The following is a 7,712-nucleotide window of genomic DNA, read 5'->3' on the forward strand; positions in this document are numbered from 1 at the left end:
TTGTAGTCGATCTAAGAGTAATGTATGATCTATAGTATCGAACGCAGCACTAAGATCAAGTAAAACTAGTATTGAGATACAGCCTTGGTCAGAAGCTAAAAGTAAATCATTTGTGATTTTAACGAGCGCAGTTTCAGTGCTATGATGCGGTCTGAATCCAGACTGAAACTTTTCATAGATATCATTTTGTTGCAAGAAAGAGCCCAGTTGAGCGGACACCACTTTTTCTAATATTTTAGACATAAATGGAAGATTTGAAATGGGTCTATAATTTGCTAGATTATTATTGAAGACTAAAAATTTACTGTTTAATGTTATGTATTTGTATTATTTTTCTTTATTCATTTTCATAATAATTTCATAATAATTTCATAATGTATTTTGTCAAGCCAGAGTTATGTGTCTGTGTTGAGTGCATGAGGAGACTATAGATAGCATGGAACCATGTGACGATCATGTCACATGAGACAGGTGGATGAGCTATATTTTGTAGAGGGTGTGTACAATGTAACATGTTTGCAACTGATGCAGATGTAAGCAACAAAGATATGTTCTTAATATGGAAGTGAATTGTGCCATGTGTTCGCATGACATATACGTTCCATTTTTAAAGCTAAGCAATATAGTTTGTTACCATAAAAGGAAGCCTCTCAGTGATGTATATAAGCTCAATCTTACTGTATACATCAGAGAAACTATGAGAGGAGAGAGAAACTATGAGAGGAGAGAGAAACTATGAGAGGAGAGAGAAACTAAGAGATGTGAGGGAAGAGAAATACGAGAACGTATAGACCTGGCATGAATGTAACATCTTCTCAGAGTTTCTCTCCTGACATATAAGAATAAAAGATTCTTCTTGGCAAGATAACTGGTGTCCGGTCCTGTGAATCTAATAATAAGGGGAAAGACTAAATTCCAAGTCTACAATTAGCGTCACGAACAGGATTGATGTCTTCAGGCCTTTGTTTGATCATTCCAGGTAAGACCTTATTTTATTCTAAATAATTATAAGTCTGCCTGATGATTAAACATAGACTGAAACTGCTTAAAAGAACTGTGCTATTTTAATTACCAGTTGTGTTGCCAATGAATATATGTCAGACATAATAATAAAAGGGAAAAATGGAATTCAGTTAAGTAATTCAATTTAATTTGGCTAATTTAAGTTCCTCTGAAGAGTAAACCTCTAAAGTATTTGATATGCTGGGATAGAGATAGATCTTTTTTAGAAAAAAGACTATCTAGTCAAAAATTCGGGAAATTAGCTGTAAAACGGTTAAGCTAGGAAATTTGAGGATACTTGATTAATAGGAGCGGTTAGATGTAGGGAGTTTCCAAAGAAAGGAGTAAAAATAGTCTCTAAAGACATTAACGCTGGAATTAATACAAGTATGAAAAGGCAGCAAGACTTGATTGACAGGAGTGATTAATTGTGACGAGCGCCATAGAAAGGGTTAAAATAAGCTCTAAGGACATTAACACTGGAGTCAAATTGTGAAGGTGCCGTTGTAACTAGTTAGGATCGCAGGCATTTCTGATTTTGACCGTAAAGCTGTTCAAATATTTGAGGATACTATTCTGAGCAAGCTTAAAGGAAAAAGAAAGAAAATTCAAAGAAATAATCTGAGATAAAACTAAAAAAAAATTAAAAAAAGGAAAAAAAAAAAGGAAAAAAAGAAACTAATCTCAGATAAAAATAAATAAATAAATAAACTGATCTGAGTTAAACTAAAAAAGAAAAAAAAAAGATAAATGAAAATATAAGGGTTAATTTTGTTCATCGAGTGAAAAGGGAGAGTGAAGCAGCCCTTCCTTTGGAATCTATACCCTCCTTTAGACACACACACACAGAGATAAATAGAAAGCCTGTTGCTTCTCTAGAATACACGAAGGTAATTGTATAGCAAAACATTATCTTCTGGGTATTTGAAGAGAAAAACAGAAACAAGCTAAGCTTTTTAACAGATTTCTGGTGTTAATGTGAGTTTGAAAGTTGATCATTGTTCAACATTACAAAATTTAAGTTTTTTCTGAAGAAGAACAAGAGATAAACAACATCATAAGATTGAAGTTAAGGAATTACTTTGAGGAAAGATCTATGATAATAGTTTTATAGTTAATTGACAAGTACAAGCTGATGAAAATTATAGATAATGACTCCATAAGAATGTGAGTTGGAAAATATATAAGGAAAAATGACAAATATAAACAAAGATGTTTATTTGGAATACATATTATTTCTGACTAAGTCAGAGTAAAAAGTGAGTAGAATGAAATTATAAAAGTATTGTAAATGCAGAATTACTCTGAGGCAGTCTTGACATTCTCTCAGAGTTGTTCTCTTATTCAAAGTCATTTAGATTTTGTTATTTGAGCCTGTGTCATAAGTAACAAGCTACCTAGAATGAACACAGCGTCTTAGTTGGAAATTATAGACAGAGATTTTTAATAAATAATAATATATGCAATTGGGAGTTAAATGTTTTAATGATATTCTACCTTAAATGATAGAAGTGACTATTTTTATTCCATGACCAGTAACTTCTTTGTCTCATCTTTGTCTTCACCATGTACAGGACTGATGGTTACAGTTATTGATTGGTTCCGGTTATTGATGTAACATAACATTACACTGAATTAACGGTTGTAATAACTAAATTCACTCAGTATGAACTCAGCATTGCTATGTTGATGTTTGAAGATGTCTGATGGATTCTAGTGATTAAATACTATCATTAATTTGTCTCCATGTTTGCACTATTAGGCATTCTAAATGGCTCTGATGGCTCTTGAATGCACTTTCCTGAGCTTTGGAAAATACCTGTTAAAAATGTCCTAATGGGAAGGAGCGGTTACCAGTGTAAATGGGGTGATTTCTCAAAGACGGGTAAGATCCTCTTTTGGCCAACGGAGGACAACCTAAGGCAGGGGGTCACCGCCACTGGGCACCTACTCTGAAGGGAGGTGTTAGATGTGAGATGGGTATGGTTGAGCAGATGTTTGTTAGGCCAACAGCATCACTGAGGGTTACAGCAGTCTGTCCTCCAAGAAAAGTGAGCTCTCCAATGCCTGATCACCAGAGACCGCATTCCTTGAATGGTTTGTATTTCATTGTGACAAGTGTCATAACTTGATATATCTATGCCAGGGGACAACACCCTGAGGAAAGGAAATTATATATACGAAAGAGCTGATGGGAAGAGTTTTCAAAGAACTAGCTGAGACCATGAGGGTAATTGTCATTAATGATGTGGAGAGTAAAACAAAGATTGTCAATTTATTTTTAAATATGGTGTTAGTTGCCTTATAACAATTGTCTAAAAGTTTTCGATCTTGAATATGTGATGGCTGTATGATGTTAAATTAATTTCTATCATAGTTTTCACATTTCAGATCATTAGACATGGCATTGGACAATTACAAGACATGGTGGTGTTTAAAGATGAAGACTTTGTTTTGCTAATTCAAAAGAACTCTGGGTAACAGGGAATAAATAAATTAATTTATAAAGCTAAAGATTAAGTAAACTAAAGATAACTTTAGAAATGCTCCTTTGATGACAAATGGATATAACTGAGAATAGGACATAAGGAGTGAAATAAGAGATTTTATACATTACTTACAAAACACAACTCCACAAACAATGAACACTCGCTTACTGATTTTCAACCCCAAGGGATAGGATCTTTTTAACATCAATGTTTGTTTTGGTTTGTTGTTTTGGCCGGGAACTTGAGGAGTTAAGTACTTAACTAGTCAAGGCACCGGCAGAAGAATTATTAGGTTTTTCCTTTTCTTAGATGATTGGGGTTCATTTTAAATGCTTACACATAGACGTTAAAATACACATATGCGGGGACATAACATGGTGGGGTTATTTGTTTGTTTTGTGTTTTCCTTCTTTTTTTTTTCTTCTTATGTTTCTATTGTATTTTTATTTTGTTTTGTTATCATGTCTTTCTTTGGTCTGCTTTTCCTTTTCTCACTATTGCTTCATTAGATGGCCACTGGTGGAGTGACGTGTGGAACTTACTGTCGTAGTTCCAGTGGAGGGACTGAAGACTAAAAATTTACTGTTTAATGTTATGTATTTGTATTATTTTTCTTTATTCATTTTCATAATAATTTCATAATAATTTCATAATGTATTTTGTCAAGCCAGAGTTATGTGTCTGTGTTGAGTGCATGAGGAGACTATAGATAGCATGGAACCATGTGAAGATCATGTCACATGAGACAGGTGGATGAGCTATATTTTGTAGAGGGTGTGTACAATGTAACATGTTTGCAACTGATGCAGATGTAAGCAACAAAGATATGTTCTTAATATGGAAGTGAATTGTGCCATGTGTTCGCATGACATATACGTTCCATTTTTAAAGCTAAGCAATATAGTTTGTTACCATAAAAGGAAGCCTCTCAGTGATGTATATAAGCTCAATCTTACTGTATACATCAGAGAAACTATGAGAGGAGAGAGAAACTATGAGAGGAGAGAGAAACTATGAGAGGAGAGAGAAACTATGAGAGGAGAGAGAAACTAAGAGATGTGAGGGAAGAGAAATACGAGAACGTATAGACCTGGCATGAATGTAACATCTTCTCAGAGTTTCTCTCCTGACATATAAGAATAAAAGATTCTTCTTGGCAAGATAACTGGTGTCCGGTCCTGTGAATCTAATAATAAGGGGAAAGACTAAATTCCAAGTCTACAATTATGATCTAATTGTGGTTTCTTAATGAGAGGTTTTATAACTGCCAGTTTAAATGTTCTTGGAACATGACCTAAAGATAAAGACGAGTTAATAATATTGAGGAGAGGCTCTTCCACTACAGGTAACACTTCTTTCAGTAGTTTAGTTGGTATAGGATCTAATAAACATGTTGTTGTTTTAGATGAAGTGATAAGTTTATTTAACTCTTTTTGTTCTATAGTTGTAAAGCACTGTAATTGTTCTTGCGGGGTGATAATTGAAGCTGAATTATAAGGCGCGATTGAAGATTGAACGTTTACAATTGTGGTTCTGATGCTTTCTATTTTCTCAGTGAAGAAGTTCATGAAATCATTACTACTGAACTGTAACGGGATATTTTGTTCGGGTGACGTCTGTTTATTTGTTAGTCTAGCCACGGTGTTAAATAAAAACCTTGGATTGTTTTGGTTGTTTTCTATTAGTTTGCGGAGGTGCTCAGCCCTGGCCACCCTAACGGGGGACGTGTGATTTGGGTGATAGTAGGATAGTGATGGAGGTTCTGCCCGGTAAACATTCCCCGTGGACTCCTCACGATTCCATCACACCGATACCAATGGAAGTGGATGCACACACCAGTTGTCTTTCCCTTCGAAGCCGATCGGATCTTCTGATGTCTCTGAAGAGTGTTGTCTCACAACGAGCAAGTGTGTCAGTGCCTCTTCAGGAAGTCTTTCCCGCTGCTGGTGATTATAGCGCATGACAGCGGTGGTCGCAAGCTTTCTAAGCTCTCAACTGCTGTTTTAACAGCAAAGCAAATCTCTGTTTGTGTTTGTTTGTCTGGCTTCCAGTTGAGGGTGAAGAGAGTGAGTGCTTCACTGGTACAGGCTGGAAACATCCCTGTCAGTGTTGCCACGATTATTTCTCTGTGTGCTCCGGCACTGGTGAGAGTGTTTATTTCCTGAAAAATCAACACGAGTGCGTTTGCGTCTTTTTCAAGAAGTCATTCCGCCCGTATGTTTCTGGATGCAGTCGTTCCCTGTCTCCCTGTGATGGTCACAATTGTTGCATCACATGTTTGGGCTCACAGCACGCTGAAGCAGCTTTTGTGGATAGTTTGCGTTCTCATTGCGGGAACATGACTGTCTTGGTGTTGAGATCTAGACTCGCCTTCGTCCGCGAAGGTGGAGTCCCCATTTCTACACCCCACCCTAACGGGGGACGTGTGATTTGGGTGATAGTAGGATAGTGATGGAGGTTCTGCCCGGTAACCATTCCCCGTGGACTCCTCACGATTCCATCACACCGATACCAATGGATTCCTTTGTTGAGCACACTGGCCTGTCTGCAATGGACGGGCCAGAGGTCCCAGTACAAAGTTGCCTGAGCCGGATCCACAGTTATCAGCTGTGCTGAAACAGGCCGTCGCGACTGTCGGGCCTGAGTGAAACCCTCCACCGTGTCCCGCTCAGTTGCGGTTGGATGATTGTTACGGCCAGAGTTATGTTTATTTGTGTGTATCTCTTTCATTGATCCAGTTCTCTCTTTCCTAATAGGCTCCGCCCCTGCGCACCTGCAGCCGGTTTAGTATCTAGGCTGGATAGCCTATATAACATCAGAGTGAAGAGAGAAGGAGCGGAACTTGAGGGATACGTTTGTTTTCCACAGCGGCGTGATCGTTGCGATCACTGTTTTAGCTCTGTGAAGAGCTTGACGTTCACTGAGGGAGAAGGGCTTGAGAGGATTGACGAGGAGTCCTGTGTGCGTCATGATGTTTCCGCCAGCCGCTGTTCAGCTGTGTTTGAATGTTGTTTGTTTCTATGTTGCGTTGGTCTATGTTTGTCTATCTCTGTCCTTTATCAGTTGCCTGTTGATACGTGAGTTGATCCCATAATAAACTATTTCTAATTGTTATCTTGTCATCGCGTTTCTTTATGTTGCTTACCCCTTATAACGAGCACTTTAACAACGGGGTTCGTAACATGATTGGTTTCTCGGGGCGAGCCGTGCTGGTTCTCAGCCCGCCGACCCAGTGCCTTTCTGGTCCGACACATCCTACCCCAGCGGCCTGCCGCTGGTGGTAGTTCCTCCACCTGCACGTCGCAGAGGGCGCCCCCCTGCCGCCGCTCAAGCTCCCACTGGGCCACTGCAGCAGCCTTCACTCAGGCCTCAGCGGAGAGATAGCCGCAGGCAGGCCGCCCAGCCTGTATCAGACGCTGCCAAACCAGGTGGCAAGAGCTCGGGGATGGAGTAGAGAGCTCTTGGAGATGGCCCCCGATCCACTCCCTCCCCCTGGTGGAGGACCAGGAGGAGTCTTTGTTTGTGTAGGTCTGTTCCACCGCTGGCTCTCTTAAAGAGGAGCAAGCGGTACCTAAGTTTTCAAAGAAAGAGCAATTTCCTCTGTTCCTGAGTCCATAGAGGTTAGATTGTTGGTGTGCGACCCTGTACAGCCTTGCAACCTTCAGCTACCTCTTGCTTCGCCAGCCAACAATTGGGTGCGGTTCGAGGACCCAGTTTCACCTTCTCACGCACTCTCTAAGGTCATCTAGAGATAGGTAAGAGTCGCACTACACGCTTAGACCCTGTCTTGGGCCGCCTTTGGGCTTTTCGAGCTGGGTCCCTGTTTGTTGCCTGGAGGCTGTGGAATCCGTGGTTCCGCTGCTTCGCTCAGTTGTAGCACTACATGGTGCCCCTGGCTGATCCAGCGGTTCCCCCATACCTACAGACTCGGCTTCATTAGCTGGCATTGGGTGCGTTCAAGGACCTGGTCACGCCTTCTCACGCATTCTCTGCCGCTACCTAGAGACTGGTGTTTACAACACAAACCCTGCTTCGGGCTGCCTTCGGGCCTTCCGTGCTGGGTCCCTGTCTCTATCCCGCTGCCTCACTTTGAGTACGTCTCTGATACCTTGGGCCCCCTGTGTTGGTCAGTTGTAGCACTGAAAAGTGCTCCTGATCGACTCAGCCGGTTCTTGTATCATCAGACTCGGCTAAGACGATTCAGTTCGGCCGGCACCCACC

General features: G+C 40.2%; 1 long non-coding RNA gene across 1 annotated transcript in view; it reads left to right on the plus strand.

The window, feature by feature from the left end:
• Positions 1 to 4,640: 4,640 nt before the first annotated feature.
• The window catches only part of LOC309487745, a 167,030-nt gene continuing 163,958 nt past the window's right edge, over positions 4,641 to 7,712 (plus strand). Inside the window, exon 1 of the long non-coding RNA XR_014201913.1 lies at positions 4,641 to 4,728. This is a non-coding gene — a long non-coding RNA (uncharacterized lncRNA). The remainder of the gene's footprint in view (positions 4,729 to 7,712) is intronic.

This window comes from Leuciscus leuciscus (genome assembly GCF_965113295.1).
Source record: "Leuciscus leuciscus genome assembly, chromosome: 23".
Lineage (NCBI taxonomy): Eukaryota > Metazoa > Chordata > Actinopteri > Cypriniformes > Leuciscidae > Leuciscus > Leuciscus leuciscus.